At 42.0% G+C, this 16,800-nt stretch overlaps 1 protein-coding gene across 7 annotated transcripts in view; it reads left to right on the forward strand.

The window, feature by feature from the left end:
• SHANK2 (SH3 and multiple ankyrin repeat domains 2) overlaps positions 1 to 16,800 on the forward strand; it is an 810,144-nt gene that overhangs the window by 175,396 nt on the left and 617,948 nt on the right. For 5 of the 7 annotated variants that reach the window (XM_014517615.2, XM_025197122.1, XM_014517581.2 and 2 more), the window contains exon 2: positions 1,881 to 1,948. The exons of the other annotated variants lie outside the window; for them this stretch is intronic. The gene's annotated coding sequence lies outside the window, so the exon portion shown is untranslated. The remainder of the gene's footprint in view (positions 1 to 1,880; positions 1,949 to 16,800) is intronic. 7 annotated transcript variants of the gene reach the window in all.

Below are 16,800 nucleotides of genomic sequence, written 5' to 3' on the forward strand. Positions count from 1 at the left end.
GAACTGGCCTGGCCCCTGTGATTCTCTGCTGGCTCTATGCGGTGACAGCTGGGCCCATCCAGTTCCTGCTGTGTCCTGTGGTCTTGATCGTGCAGCTGGGAAATGGAACTGAAGCAGCAAGGGGAGGTGGGGGAGGGACAGGGAAGTGGCAGAGGGGAGGGGGAAGTGGCAGCAGTGGCAGATGCAGGGGTGGGAAGTGGCGGCGAGTGGGAGCATGGGGCCCGTGTCAGTGCCCTGGGGCCAGAAGCAGCAGGAGCATGGAGCCTGGGCATGGAGGAGTGCTGGTTGGGACTCTGCCTGCCGCAGAGGGGGAGAGGAGGGCTGTGGGCAAACCCTTCCCCTCCACCCATGCCACAACCCTCCACAGCTACCTTCCCCGCCACACTCACAGCCCCCGCACAAACCCCATACCTACCCATACCCCACACCTCCACCCACACACACCCACATGCTTCCCCAGACCCCTACAAACCCCCCACACACTCACACCCTCCTCCACACGCCACATACCTATACACCCACAAACCTATACCCACCCACCCACATCCTCCCACATTATACAAGAGTAAGACTTAATTTTAAGCTATTATACTACTACCTCTATGTACACAACACTAACACATGTAAATCAGGACACAAATATTTTTTTAAATGAAATTAATGAACATTGTAGTACGTGTTTGATTTTTAGAATATAATTTGATATATTTCTGGTTGTGAGATGTCAAACACCCTTGCTGAAAGGAGTGCTTCTGAGGGACAAGAGGAGGGACTTCTGGTGGCAAAGGTCAGGGGTTAGAGGGTGGGACTTCCTGTCTCAAGATAGCAACCAGGGGGGCAGGGTCCCTGTCAAGAGGCGGGGCTACCCTTGCAGCCTTTGATGGCTTTCCAAAACTTGGTAAGTGGCTCTCCAGCCCAAATAATTGCCCACCTCTGCAGTAGGGTCTCCCATGCCAAAAAGGTCAAAGGGTAGAGACCAGACTAAGAGTAATACCCTGGTCCTTCAGATTGGGGTTGGGTATGAGGACAGCAATCTCTTTTTGTGAAAAAAACTCTAATGTTATAAAACCAAAACTAAAGCCCACTTTCTACTTCTAGATAAAAAGTGACTTCACAGAAGAAACTTAGAATTTATAATAGAAAAAGGATACTATAATTATACATTTTGTTGTGATTAAATGAAATCTATCACTTTCTTGTTAGTGAAGAGGCATATAGTTTCTCTCTGCCTTTATACTGGTTGTAGACATCTAAATACATGCTGAGATCCCTGTTGTTACACTGAATTTGTATTACTGCAGTTGGATCAGGTCCATAAAAATGAGTTAATCTTAATTCTTGGTAATATCTAAAACCAAAAGTAACTTATTTTCTACTCCAAGTGGGCTGAAATCAGAACTATGGCCCACAAGCTTTCAGTGCTGTCAGATCGGCATTTGGTAGCTCTGATCCAGTCTCAGTCCAAAACCTCAGCCTACTCTGAATTCAGCTCTCTCTAGACCAGGGCTGTTCAACCTCTAGCCCACAAGCCAGTTCCAGCTCCCTCTGTTGAGTGCCACTGATCTAGACTTTTGTTGTTGCTTGGTAATAATTTTTTAAGCACCAGTTTGTTCATGCTGAAGGAGACAGAGAACAAAGCTAGATCCTGTCCTAAAGAGTTTTTGTGTAATATTTAAATGTTAGGACATGGTGTGATTTTTCTGAGATTGGTGGTATAGTGTACAACTGTCTCAGTCTTTTTCAGCGTAACAGGCTATTGGCTCTCCTGTACTGTGAATCATCCTCTTTTATAAACAGGCCTCAGAAGGCAGGAGTAGTCTTTGGCTGTTGAATTTCTTTTATTCATGTGTCATTCTTTGTGCCTTTTCTGCCTTTTACAGACAGACAAAATGAAAGAGAACTAGATACTGATGAACTTGATGTAGCTGCTCTCTGTCTGTGCTGACAGGTAAGTTTGTAGAGAAACTGCTTTTTCAGACCAGTCATTGGTGTTTGTTCATGTCTGTGGTTTTTCTTTTTTCTCTGAATAAGATTCTTAGGACTGATTTCAAAGCATGCAGTAGCAGCAGAGCTAATAAAACTGGATAGGTGTAACCTGTGATAAAAATGCTAACAACTTAATGAAAAATGTGCTATTTTTTAACTCTAAATTTTGTTTGAATAAAAAAAACTGATAATCAAGCAGAATAAACATCAGACTAATTCTTAAAATAAAGATTTAAAATGAGGATGCGTGGATATTAAATTTTATCTTCATTGAATTCTCCTTCTAGCCTTAAGTTTTTAAGTTTTTAATTTTCTTAATTTTCTTAAATTTTAAAGTTCTTAAATTTTAAGTTTAAGTGATAGAATACTGGGTTACCTAAAATTACAATGCATTCATATTATGCAGCTGAAGAGCTTCCCAGTATTTGGAAATACTGGCTGTTTTTAGTTCATTTTAAGTAGTTTATTGCATTCATTCTCCATTTGCAACTGAACTTGGGGGCAGGGTTAAAAAATCAAATAGCTTTTGAAATCAAATACTTTTAATCACATGAATTCCAGTTTTGTATCAGAGTCTGCATGGTTTTTTTGTGGGATTATTGCACCCATAAAAGAAATCAGGATGGATTTTTCTTCCCCAGGTCAGATTGGAAATAACTATTTGCTTTTTTATTATTTTTAATTTTATTTTGCCCTTACCTGTAGTGTGGCATGTAATCCATTTCTAAGGGGGAGGTTAGATCAAGTTAAAAATGGTCACCCAATCTCAGGTAAATTGGGATAGGAGGACCTGTGGAGGGGAGGTTGGCAGGGATCAGGAGAGGCAAGCAGGCTCAGGGTGAGGATTGGGGGTCTGTGGTGGGATTTGGGGAAGATGGGGTCCATCGGAGGGATTAGGGGAATTGGGAGGACTAGTGGGCTCTGCAGGGGAATCAGGAGGGCCTAGGAGGGTTTGGCAGGATCAGGGTGACTCGCATGGGGACTTGGGGGAGATGGAGGACCTCTCTTCCCCACTTCCAGATCGGGGGCTATTTTTAGTCCCCTGACCTCCAGATAAATAGCCCTCCTCTCCACCATGGACCACCAGTCCCCATCCTGCCTGTCCCTCCCTCCACTCCAGCTTACTTGCTCAGCTCCCAGCACTGGTGAACGGTGTTCAAACTGGTACTAGGAGCAGCTTGAAGGATGAGGGGGGAAGAAGGGAGGAGTGGCTGCATTGTGGAGAGGAGGGGGTGATTGTCCAGGAAGGTGTGAAGGACTAAAAATAGCCAGTGCCAGGGAGGTGGTAGGCAAAGCTCAGCCCTGGGGCTGGGGCCAGAAACTGGGCTTTCCCAGCCCTAGGATTGGCTAACCCAGTATAAATTAAGTATGCTTCAGAGGTAGGGTTAACTTAGATCAACCTAACTAGTGTAAGGTCCATACCGGGGTGAACTAAGTTAGATCAGATGGCCATTTTTAACCTGATCTAACTTCACCCTTACGTCCCTGAATGTCTGTACACAGCCTGAATGTTTTTCCTGTGATCCAGTGTCACTATCAGCTATCTTGTGTCTCTTGCCTAAAGTTTGCTGTGATATCAAGAGCAAACACTGAGATCAGAGTTTCTCTTGTTTGTGAAGAAACAAACAGTTTGACAGTTTCATAACTGTTCCTTTACAATACAAACAGTAGGTAGTATTACCTAGAAAAGATCAAGTGTTTTAGTTGGTTCCAAATAATAGTTGCCCTTATTTTTGGAATTCCAAAATTAAGGTTCAGAATTTCAAAATGAAGATTTTCCAAACGCATTTTTTAAAATTTATGTTTTACAGAAAATTTAAAAAGTTCTTAATTGAATATAGAACTCCCCTGAAATTCCAATGCCCAAATTTAGTCCAAAATGGAAATTTTGCTTTTTAATAATTAATCACTTGTAAATGTATTGCCTGGCTGTACTGGTGACTACATACTACAGTACTAGTGCATACAAATATCTAAGTTATCCTTTCCAATTAGTAGAGATTGATAAATAATGCAAGGGTTCTAGTTTTTTGTATAAATAATGCAAAAATTTAAATAATTTTTAAATGAATTCTTGTTAATGCTCATACCTTTCCTTCTGTTAACATATGAATTGGTATCATGAATTTTAAGTTGTAAATATAAACTCCATGGGAGGTATTTTTAGTGAACAAGTGATGTTGGTTCAGACATTAAAGCCTCAGTATTTACCTTATTTTCTGCTGCATTGGAAAAGGAAAGGTGTATCTAGTCCAACCCCCTGCTTAAAGCAGGACCAAGATCATGATCTGTGAACAGCAATGATTAGGTTAACTTCTAGAGCAGGAAAAAAAAAGATCTAACTTTTTCAAATAATTAATCACACTTTTTTGGTCATCTCTACTACCAATTATCCAGCACAGAGAACTTATGGCATATTGCTGTGGCTTGAAAGGCATGTGTTCAAGCCCTGCTTTGGACTTATGCCAAAGGTTGTCCCCAGTCAGTTGTAAATGCCTATCTGGTCCTTCAAGCTGGAGGGTCAAAGGCATTTGACTGTGATGGTAGACACATTACTCCTTTGTGGCTGCGGAAACTCATATGTCTTAATCATGCCATCATGATAGACTGTTATGAGTAGTCTTGTCTATGACATAAACATTTGGAGAAATGAAAGGACTTTAGCTATGTCCAGCTGAGTCATCTTTCAAACAAATTTGAGGCATAATGAATAGTGGTTGCTCTGGAGGTAACTGTAAGGGTATATATGTAGGAAAAATATACATCAGTGACATTTAAAATTTACCAGATATAGTTTTGTAAGGCCTTTGCTTACCTTCTCATTTTGTGATGCCTTTTCTAATTTTTCTCCATTCATATTTGTGGCACTGATGATTACTGAAAGTGGAAAAGGCAGACAGTCACAAAGGAGAATGCTGTGTTGCTTTCTAATGAGAGGCAATGGAGATGTATAGCAGTGTCTGGTAAAGGCTATAAATCCTAAGGTGCAGTGAGTTTTAAATAAGCAGGAGAATGAGGGTTCCAAGATCTGATCCCGTGACTTGGAGGTCATTGGGCCAGTCACAGTTTACTTTGTTTAAGCACAGTAGTATTTAACACAATACAATTTTATTCTGTATGTGGCCTTTCTGGTGAGCTTTGGAACTGTTCCAGCGAGTGCTGCTTTTGACTGCCACAGGTGTAGGATCAAACCCTACTTGTGAACATTCCCTATGAAATCAAATAATATAATGACACTGTTAAAAATGAGAAATGAGCAAAAGGGAAGATTGCTGGAGAGTACAGGTAAGGGAGGAAAGCTGTTTCCAAGTAAGTTTTGAAACAAAATGAAAAGGTAATGAATCCAAGAAATAGAGGGAAGCTATTCTGGATATGCAACCTTACATACTTGCACTGATCAACATGTGTTAAAGGGAAGATAGGAGGGTGGCTTTAAAGGAGAGAAAGTAAGAAAGGAATACAGAGTACAGCAGAAAATCAGTGCGAGTGTGGCACCCATGCTTTACGTTAGGCTGGAGGTAGTCCACCAAAGCTTTAAAAGTCAGTGGGCAATTCTTTGCTGGAGAAACTGCACTAGGATTACTGGAGTTACATCAGCAGAGAAGCTGGTACCAGACAAGTGGTGCAAGCACCTACTCTGGATTCCTTTAAGAGTCAATTGGACATTTATCTTGCTGGGATCCTGTGACCCCAGCTGACTTCCTGCCCCTGGGAGAGGGGGCTGGACTTGATTAGGGCTGGAAGGGACCTTCCAAGGTCCCTTCCAGCCCTAATGTCTATGAAATCTATGAAGTTTTTTTAAACTGTCTCCTGACCTGGATTTATTTCAGGATGGGAGTGATGTAGTTGCTTTTTGTATGTATGTGTGAGAAGGCAAGCAACAAAATTCTCTGCAGGCTGGCTGTGTCCAAAATCTGGGATCCATATGCAGGGAAAGCATGGAGACTTCTGCTGCTGTAGTTGGGTGACAAGCAATAGACAGTTGTATGAGTGCTTAAGGCTTTGAATTTTAGTTGGTTTCCATTTTTTGAGTTGAAAGAGGGTTAACTGTACAAGTAGGCTCCTTTTATTGAATACTACTTAATAAATTAAATATAATTCTCTGATAACTTTTAGTTAAAGCAGTTTGAGGTTTTAGCTTAACAATTTAACTTAGTCTCTTGGTTTTCTATTGACTCTCTGGTTACCTATAAACCTTCCTGTGGAAAAAAAAATCCAATTTGAAATAAGATACTATAACTGTAGTGAATCACAAGTATATATACAAATTCTACTCTTGTGTGAAACACATCTTAGCCAATACAAATATACATGAGACCACAAAGGTTCTTTTACATAGGCGTATTGCATATCTTCACCTTCTAGAACTGAAAACACTTAATAGATTATGCTGGAAATTTCTATAGCCAGATTATGAACATTTCTTTGTTTGTCTGTTTTCTGGCTTAGGCTAAATTGTACACGTTGGCCACCTTCCTTTCTTATTAAGGACATGTATACACATTTTTCATATGAAATTAAAAAATGTCATACTTTGTGGAAATGCTTGAGGGCTTTGCTTGAAACACCATTAAGCTGAAACAGAATGAGACTATATAAACCTGGCTCAGCTAATGATTCAGGTGGCTGGTCCCCAAGGTATGTCTATGCTATCTCCAGACTGCTTGGGAAGACTGCAGAAAAGCATGGCCTGCTTGCTTCATTTACAAAATGGATGTAATGTCGCTCGTTACAGTGGTGTCAGGTTCATGGTTCATGGCAATAAGCTCACTGATTCAAGCATGATTGCATGGCCAACTTTGCCCAAATAGGGCTATATTAGGACAGTTTCAGGTTGTAGCTGACATGCAGAGCAGGCATGCAATGCTTCACTGCAGCACTGCAGTTTAGTATCAAAGTAGACAAACCCTCTTTGACCACTAATTGATAAAGATTTGTTGGGAGCCCACGTTGGGAAGGAAAACACCATCTATTTCACTACAGTAAACTTCTTCCTAATTCTTCTGTTGTGTGATGGGGTTTGCAACCATCATGGCCCACCAACAGTCTCAGGGCTCAGCTGCCTTTCAAACCGGCAATATTCTATGTCTCCTTTGGAATTTGGGGTATCCTGGCAGTGGCCAAGTGTGTTTTCTGTAGCTCTCTAGATTCCCTGCATCGTTTCCAAAGGAGTATGGCTACATCAGGGTTTATGCTCAGAGATAAGGTTGCCAACTGTGTTTGAATCTATTCCAAGAGGTTTCATCACATGACGTAATGACATTAATGACTACATCAGGAAGACAAATGCACATTACTATTACAATTTAAAAACCCACTGGACTACTGTATAAATTGGATTCAGCATTTAATATTTATTTTAATGAATGCCTTATCATTTATCTCCTGGGTGAGACTCAGCAGTCTCCTGGAGGTTTATATCTAATTCCTGGAGACTCCAGGGCAATCCTGGAGGGTTGACAACCCTACTCAGAGATGGTTCCTGGAGGTAGCGCACCTGAATTATCTCTTGAAGGAAATTTGCACTCAGTAGCAGGGCTAATGAGTAGGATATTGCTAACATAAGTATTATATTATGTGGAGAAATCTCCATGTACTTAGAACAGGAATTGTAGAGAACGTATTCCATCTGGCCATATTGCTTCTGTCCTGTAGAGCCAGAAGCCTGCCCTATATTTAAAATGGGTTTCTTTGGGTACCTGAAACACAATGAAGTAGTGGCCATATTGATTCTTTTGAGGAATTGTTCCATATGTGAAAGGCAGCATGTAAAAAGCACTGAGGTGACTGATAGGCAGTAAGGCTGGGAGATCTGGCAGAGTAAAGGTACAGCTGAGGTCATGGTGGGGTAAGGCGAAAATGCAAAGGTCATTAAAGGTAAAAACAAAAAGTTGAAGTCCGTATGAATTTTGCCATTCCCTTTAATGGGGCTAAGATTTCACCGGCAAAGTTTGTGATTCATTTGATATGGAATGGGTAATTAGTGGAAGGATATAAAGATGCTATTTTGGTTAGAGCATCACGAGAGAGATCATTTTATCAACAATATTTTGAATGAACTTGATGAACTTGCCTCAATCAGCATTTGACAGATTGCTGTCAAAAGTGTTGCAGCAAAACTTTTGCTGGACAAAAGTGTTGGCAATCCTAACCATCAGGAAACACTGGATCATTGAAATGTGTAGAAAAAGCACCTTAGAGTTTGAATCAGAGGGAAGAAGGGTGTTTCGTCTGTTCGTTTGGATTTTTTTTAAGCCCTACGAAATATAGGTTCCAATGGAATTAAAATCCTGGGAGCCTTACTTTAGTAAAATATTTCTTTCACAGAACATAACAGTTGAACCATACCTGAGACTGCCTCTAATTTTGCTAAACTCTGTTCAATTTTACTTCTTGAATAGTAGGAAAAGAAAGAAAAATATGCATAAATTTGGGGGTGGGAAGTATGGGGAGAACTTTGCTTTTGTTTATGAAAACTAAATATTAAGTTGATAAATTACATATAATTAGGAAAAATCTGTGTTCAGAAAATTAAAAAAAAATTGGTTTCTTAGTGTAAATATAAAAGATTAACCTAAAAAGATTGTCTGACTTGTCAACAAATAACTTTATAATCCTTTTTTAAAAAGAATTCTATATTTATGAAAATTCATCTCTGAATTTCACATCTCTATATATCTGTTGGTGCTGAGGTTTCTTCCCTTACATATTCTGTGTCCTTCACTCCCTCAAGCAGTAAAGCAGATATTGAGTTCAGTAAATCTCATTAATAGATATGCCCTGGTGGGTTATGTTCACATGATGGGCTTAATTATTCCTTTCCCTGCACAGATGCACTAGATGGATAGCAGAGGTCACTGGGACACTGCTCTTCCTCTTAAAGTAGCATGCAAGGCTAGCTAATGCTACCAATATCAATAATGGTGTGAGTGAATAAGTAGAGTGAGCTGGATTTTGTGGAATTGGCTGTGCTTTTGGTAGGCCTGTCTAGGTCATTTGAATAGGTGAAGCAAGGGGTACCTATCTCTCTGTTCTAAGTGGTCCCAAGAATTATGTCCCTCAGAAGAATATTTCTGGGAATGATTGTTCTGGAAGTGTATCTTCTTCTTCTTCCTGATTATAACTCAGTTTCACAATGGTTTTCATAATGGAGTTTTCTGGTTGTAAGGTCCTATTAGATCAGCTGTGATTGGCAGATTATAAGAACTCTATAATTAGATTCTTACATATTCTTACATATCTGATTCACTGATTCAGATCACTGTCCCGATTCAATTCAGCTGAATCCAAATCTGAAGATTCAATTCTGATTCAGAGAATCAGCAATTTGGCCATAGACACAGCCTTATATGTTTTTTCTACATACCTCAAGATACCAGGCAGCTCGTGAACACTGAGATGGTGGGATGGATGGAGTGCCCCACAGGTGCACAGGGGGGCCCCCCTGCGTGTTTGGCAGCGAACCCTGAAGTGGACTGGAAGTACTTCTAGTCCACTTCCAGTTCCACTGCTGAGTGAGTGGGGGACCCCCCTCCTTCCATGCCTCCCCTGGCTCGGTGATCAGCCACAGGGGAATCCCGGGTGCCCCCCAAGACCCAGGAGGCACCAGTCACCAAGTCTGGGGCTGAGGGGGGAGGGTCCCCTGCGTGGTCCACAGCAGACCCGGAAGTGGACTGGAAGTGATTCTGGTCCACTTCTGGGTCTGCCCCCCAGCATGCTGGGGACAACCCCGCTACCATACTCCCATGGGACGCTTCATCTGCCCCACCATCTCAGCATTCACGAGTTGCTTGGTACCTTGAGGTGTGTAGAAAAAAAGTATAAAGCTGTGTCTATATCTCAATTGTTGAATCTCTCCTAATTGAATCGGAGGTTTCCAATTCAATTCGGAGAAAGTAATGAGTCTCCTGCTTTGATTTGGATTTGGAGATTCGGCTGCTGAATCGGGCTGAGTCTTCCCCAGATCAAATCAGTGACTGAAGCTTTGCACAGCCCTATTCGTTAGGTCTAAAGTTGGATTTGTATGACCTCTTATTAGGAATATTTTAGATAATGATTCAATCAAGATTTTTTTCCCAGGTCTTTTATATCCCTTTTGCATTCCTTGATTAGACTGTTATAATTTCCCTTGTTTGTATTTCTAAGTGAGCTTTCATAAAATTACAAATGATAATGAATTCACTTAATCAGACCATAAAGGGGTACAATCAACATGAAATCTAGCCAATTAAAATAAATCAAGTAAAAATATTTCTAGTCCTACACCTGCCCATCGAGTTCTCTTATCATTCTCCCCTGCTGCTGAATTAAAAGCCTGCATGAACAACATAAGAAAGAGACGATATAATAGAAACATTGAAATGGACTAGGTAAACAAAATAGAGTGGAAAACATTTTCCTGTATTGTATTTAATCTCGTTGTTCTATAAATTATAGATGTTAGTTGTAATCATAGATATAAATGTTCAGCCAATTCTAATTTTAGTTTGTAATTTGACAGTATCTCTTTAAGAAGATCAAGAAAGGAGTAAGCCATAGCACACTGCAATTCACAGCCAACATCTTGTGGTATGGGTGAGAGAACTTTGTAAATCTGTATATCTTGCAGTTTGCAGTTATCTAGGATTCCAGAAATGGCAGAATCTACTTTTGATTAGACACTTTGTGAGTCAAAAGACTAAACCCTAGCTGTCTAGTTTATAAGGCTAGAAGGTTATAAGTTAAGTGAGGACAGTCCAACTGGTTGCCTGCCAGGGGTTAAATTGTGGCCCTTGGGCTCCTGCTCTGGGCTCTCTCTCCCTCCAGCTTCACTAGGGAGTGGAGCAATGCAGTGATGTGTGTAGTCCACAGTGTTGGAGCAGGGGAGGTGGGAAGGGGAGAAGCCTGCAGCCCAGCGTGCCTGAGCAGCACTGCAGCAGGGGAACCTGCACCTGGGGAACTTACAGTGAAGTAGGGTGCCTGAGCACATGGTGTGGTGGTGGGGAGGGCACCAGGACCTGTGGTGCAGCAGAGCTGTATGTAATACGGAGCCCTGGAGCATGTGGTTTCTGCTAGTGTGGCCTGCAGGGTGTGTATTCTGTAGCTCCTGACCACTTACAAGTTGGACAGCCCTGGGTTAACCCTTTTAATACGTTTTATACAGAAAAACAAATTCAAGTGTTGCACAGCAATTTGCCATTTTCTTCAGTTACAGCACAGAAGCTGTAAAGTGTCCTTATATCCAGAATGACTGCCATAGCAATTTATGTAAGTTCTGATCTTGTTAGCTTTGTACAAGTAGTCCTGACAATGATAAGAGCAAGTAGTTATACAGTGGTTAGTCATGAGGAACCAGGAAAAAAACCAGTATGAAATCACTAATGCTTACTTTCACAGTGTCTCTTTCTTTCATGGGATCAGATACTCTAGTTTCTACTGGGAAATTTTGGATTACAAATGGGAGCAGAGTGAACTGTGTGACTGTGAATGGGTGGCAAAGCTTCCAAGAAACATTTTCTTCATTAAGATATCATAAATGCTATGAAAATATGGAATGAAAATGTTGCCCTGTGAGGTCAGGCCAACTCTCAGGATCTCAATATTATGCTGTTAGACAGGAGGGTGTGACACAATTGCACATATACAACACACAAATCAATTAGGTGTATATGCACAAGCACGTGCACACACACACACACACACACACACACACACACACACACACACACTCTACCAGCTCAGGCACATACACATCCAAAACAGACTAGGCACATGCATGCGTATCACCAATTCAAGCACATACACACTAAAAATTAGACAAAAATCAATTGTCAATACCCGCACACTCAGTACACATACACAGATCGCTAATTTGAGTTAAAGTGTAGGGAGTGAAAGTTGCCAGAACCAGAATTAGAACTGGTGGACTAGAGAGAAGCTGACTGAGTAACTGAGGCTTGGGTTTACTTAAGATCATGTGGCCCCAGGGTTACTTGAGACTGGTGCATGGGAGGAAAAAAAAAAAAAGCCTGGTGGCAAGGAGGAGACAGCCAGGAAAGAGAGAGAAAAACCTGGGAGCTTAGAGCTGGAAACTGGGGCAGACAGCTGCGATATTGGGGGGGAGGGGGTGCAGATAAGTGGTGGCAAAGAGGAGACAGCCAGGAAAGAAACTGAGGCAGAAACCTGGTTGCTCAGGGGAAAAGGCAGTGGGGATAAGACAGTGGCAAAGAAGCAGGGGGTTTGGAGGGAGAGAGGAGCTCAGGACAGGTATTGGAGGTGGCAGAGAGCCAGAAGCAGGAGAGGGAGGAATGAGACAGAAGTTAGAGTGAGGAGCAGATATTGGAGCATGGCTGAACCATAGTAAAGCAAAACTCAACTCAGGGGTCCAAATAACAGGTTTATTAAACAGACAACACTCTACACAGCCCCATGAAAGTATTGGTTCACACACACACGCTCACACAAGCACTCACAATGGCAGCAGGAGAAGGAGACTCAGTGGAAGGGTTGGAGTCCAGGTAGGGAAGAGAAACAGAGTCCCAGTCCTTGGTTGAAGAGCGGGTGGGGGTAATAGCTACCTATCCAGGCTGGAAAGGGGTTTTTGTCCAGCAGGTGTTGTCCAGAGGGGGGTCGCAAGCAGGGCCTCTGGTGGATAGGTGGTGTGGCATGGTGCTGGTCCAGATGGAGAGGGCGTCCCAAAGAGTCAGTCTTCACTAGCCCTTTTTAGGGGGCAGGCTACCTCTGATCTCCTATGGGGAGGGCCTGTCCAGGCAAGGTCAGTCCTGTTCCAGAGGGCTCCAGGTATTCTTACTGAGCACGTGCAGCCTGGCACAATGGTGGGTTGCATCATCTTTTGTTTCTTGAATGCTGAGGGTGGTTCCAAGGGCTGGGTCCTTGGTCCAGGTATTGGTGTTGATGGTTTGGTCATTCAGAGGGAGCTATTTTTAGACCTACTGACATTGTCTCTCAAGCACCCTCATTCATCCCCATTCATTCAGGAACCAAGTTACATAGGAGGGGTAGGTGTGAGTCATGGGTTACACAACCAGGCATGGGGATAAGATGGAGGCTTGACATTATAAGATGGACACTTCACACGACTTATGCTAACTTACATATATAGGCCTAAAACAGTAATCACACAATATAAAAGCAGTAAAAAAAAATCAATGCAAAACATAATAATTATCTATATCAAAATAGCAGGGCACTTATTTGCAAAGAGGGGAGAGAAAAATAAAGCTTACTACCTAAAATAAAATGTTAAAGCTTATCCTACATCTTAGCTTACTTATACTTAACTATAGGGAAAAGAGAGGGAGAGAAAAAGTCAGAAATGGTTGGGGAAGGGGAGGGAATGCATTTTAAAATAAATAAAAAGAAGAAAAACTGGGGGTTTTGCTACAGATACACTTTGCAGTCTTTATCTGAACTCAAGGGAAGCTTTTCCTAAGTAAGGAATGCAGAATCTGAGGATCTGCTTCACTTCCATACATTTATTTGAGAATAGCTATTAACACTCTAATATGTGAATGCAACTCAAAATGAAATTGAGGTAAAATATTTTATCTAGTAATTAAAGCAAAGACATAAACCCAGAATACAAGAACACAATTCTTTATTCTTGGACATAATGGGTAGTTCTGCAGGAAGGAGCAAGGGACATGAGGCTGTTGTGTAGTGAACCAGTTCTTAATTCCTAATTCTTGGCACAGATTGCCTCCTGTGCTGGTCTGGAGATATGTAGATGCCACAACGAACTAGTCTCAATTAGCAAAACTTCCTGCTCCACATACAGCATAGAGCTATCCCCTTACAAATCCTGTTATAGATGACACGCTAAGAGTGGAGGAGGGGCAGCAAAGGGTGTGATATTTGCTAAATAGAATATGGGTTGCAGGTTCACCCATAGGCAGTCCTGAGAGTTAAAACATCCTGAACTACTCTTAAAAATTTGGAGTCACTATAAGCCATCTTTGCTCATGAGGCTGCATTTTCTATGCTGTCCCTCATGGAGGAGCAGTTGAATATGAACCCCACTAGGTTTAAAAGAAGTTATCTAATGCTGTGTGCTTTTGGATCAGCAGTGCTCAATCTTTTGGCCCTGTGGGCCAGATGGGTGGTGTGGAATTGTTCTACGGTATGGACTGGATTGGGCTTCTGTGTAGGGATTGGGCTTGGGGCCCTGCACCACTTCCACATGTTTGGGATTGGGCTCTGGGGGTGCCTGTACACATGCAGTGAGGCTGCTCCAATGTTCTGTAATTATAGTGCATTGGAGCAGACTTGTTTAATCAAGTCTGCTGGAGCATGGTAATTACTGTGCTCCAGCAGACTCCAGCGTCACGTGCATCAGTGTCCCTGTGCTGAAAAATAGTGGCGGGGACGCTTTTAACTAAAGCTTGTTTGGCAAGCTTTAATTAAAGCGGCCCTGCTGCCATTTTTCAGCGTGGGGATGCTGATACACATGATGCTCTGGCCGCTTTAGAGCAGATCTTGGAGCCATTCTAATTAAAGTGCTCCTCCCACAAACACCCAGAGCATGTGTATAAATACCCTGGGTTCCCATGCTACCTCCATGTGCTGAGCCACATTCTCTGGCCCATGAATCTGGAAATTTGCAAGCAGAGGAGTAGTGCTCTGCTGCCAAATTTTTGGATCAGTGAGGAGCCCTGCAGGCTGGATGACATGGTGCTGAGGATGCAGATTTGGTTTGCAGGCCACAAGTTGAGCACTTGTGCTTTAGTTGAATCACTTCAACAATATTGTGTAAAATGAGGGTTACTAGAGAGTTATTCCTCTGAAAAGCACTGAGATTTACATGTATGAAGTAGTAAATAAAACCTACATATTATTATTTATTTCACTTTTTTTTTTTCAGAAAGAGCAGTCAGGTAAAAAAAAACAAAAACCAACGGTGTTAAAATCACATCCTGTGGTTCATTGTTACATTGCATCAGAAAGTTTTGTGGGTTTGTCCCAAAGAATTTCAGCTTTTTTTTTCTGCCTGGTCACCGAAACCTTGACCATGTTGATAAACCCTAGAAAATGTATGGTAAGCTGACTGCAACCTAGGATAGCTCTGCCTTTATTTACAGAGTGCTAAAATTGAAGGTGAATGGTTCAAAATAAAGTCCTTGAGACAAAAAAATCATAATCCACTGAAGAGTTCTAGTGCTTTGGTCTTATAGTTCTGCAATTGTTGATTGGATATATTCTCATGATTTCATCCTAAAACAGAGGATACACTTATAATTCAAAGCACTCTAGGGATGTAACTTGGTTTAAGGTGTTTATTTTTTATGTTAAATGATAAACTGCATCTGGTATTTAAGCCAGGGAAGCTTAAAGGTTTTGTTGCAAATCCTGCTTTATTTGTAAACACTTGTATCTTTTATATTTTATTTTATCTTGTACTTCCTTATTTTTCAGCGTAGTGAAAAAATCTCATTCTATGCTAACAAGTGAATATTGCTTAAGTTTTTGTAGCTATAATCTGTTCACTTCGCCAGTGTTTTTGCACCTTGCTTGAATTTTGGATAGGCAGAATTTGGTGAAGAAATGTTACTTGTACAATGGCTAGAATCAAAGTCCCAGAGCTGGGTCTAATTTCTAGCTCTGCCATGGACTTCCTGTCCTACTCAGGGGACCTTGGGCAAGTCACTTAGGCTGGGTAAAGTTACCATGAAGCATTCTGCTCTGCCCTGTGTAAGCCACCTCCTATAGTAGAATCAATGTGTTTGAACAGTGTCACAGATGAACTAATTAGCATGGGAGTGGGCAACTGGTCCTGTCACACCCCAGTGCTATTGAGCTTATTGGAAGCATAACATGGACTCACCTACACAGCTTTCAATTTAGCTGGAAGCCCACACAGAAAATCACAGCATGCTTGAGGGTACCACTGCTGGGCATGGTAAATTTTCCTTGTAGACATGGGCTTAATTTCTCTGTGCTTCAGTTCTCTGGTGGTGAATTAGTGTAAGTTGTGCCAGCCTTTCATATAGCAGTGCTTTTCTTTCTCCATGCTGGCTCAGCAGTTTTTAAGCAATGTTTTGAAGGGCAGGACCAAGGGGAGTAGTAACCCTGTATGTGTTGTTCTCTCCAATCTGCTATCCCCCTATTATGCCTACTCACTTCCCTTCACACGTGATCAGAGAGGGTCACATTTATATCATGTAGTACAGTGGATCCTGATCTCCTTATGGATAACTTAAATGCACTTAATACGGATTTCTTAAATGCACTTGCTAAAAATAATCCAAAGGACCCCAGATTTCAAGTGGTATTATGGTAGTTCATGAAACTGGCATTTGAATTTTATCATTCAGATCTATCTATCCTAGTTATTGATATAATTGTGCAGAAATATGTATTCTCTCAAGAGGAGGAGTACCACAGTTCAAAACTTTCTAACATTGTCTGTGAAAAAAGAATGGACCCATTGGTTTGTGGTGGTGGTGCTCAACCTTTTTCCATGGTGGGCCAGGTGGGCCTTTCCTGGCCTATCCATGGGCTGGATGTGACCTGTGATCCTGATCCGGCACCTGGGATGGGCATGGTGGGACCTCATCTGGCTGTGCACAGGGAGTGGGGGGGAGGCAGCCTGGCTCAATCCAGCCCCATGCAGGGTGGAGAAAGGGGCATGGCCCAGCCCCAACCTAGCTGCATGGAGATCAGGGAGCATGGCTTGGCCCTGATTTAGCTGGGTGAGGGGAGAAGGAGGTATGGACTGGCTCCAACCTGGCAGCATGGAGAAAAGGAAGCAGGGCCTGGCCCTGATCTGGCTGTGCTGCAAGAGGAGGCATGGTAATTTGGCAGTGGGGAAAGGTAGCC

Source organism: Alligator sinensis, unplaced genomic scaffold (genome assembly GCF_000455745.1).
Source record: "Alligator sinensis unplaced genomic scaffold, ASM45574v1 scaffold442_1, whole genome shotgun sequence".
Classification (NCBI taxonomy): domain Eukaryota; kingdom Metazoa; phylum Chordata; order Crocodylia; family Alligatoridae; genus Alligator; species Alligator sinensis.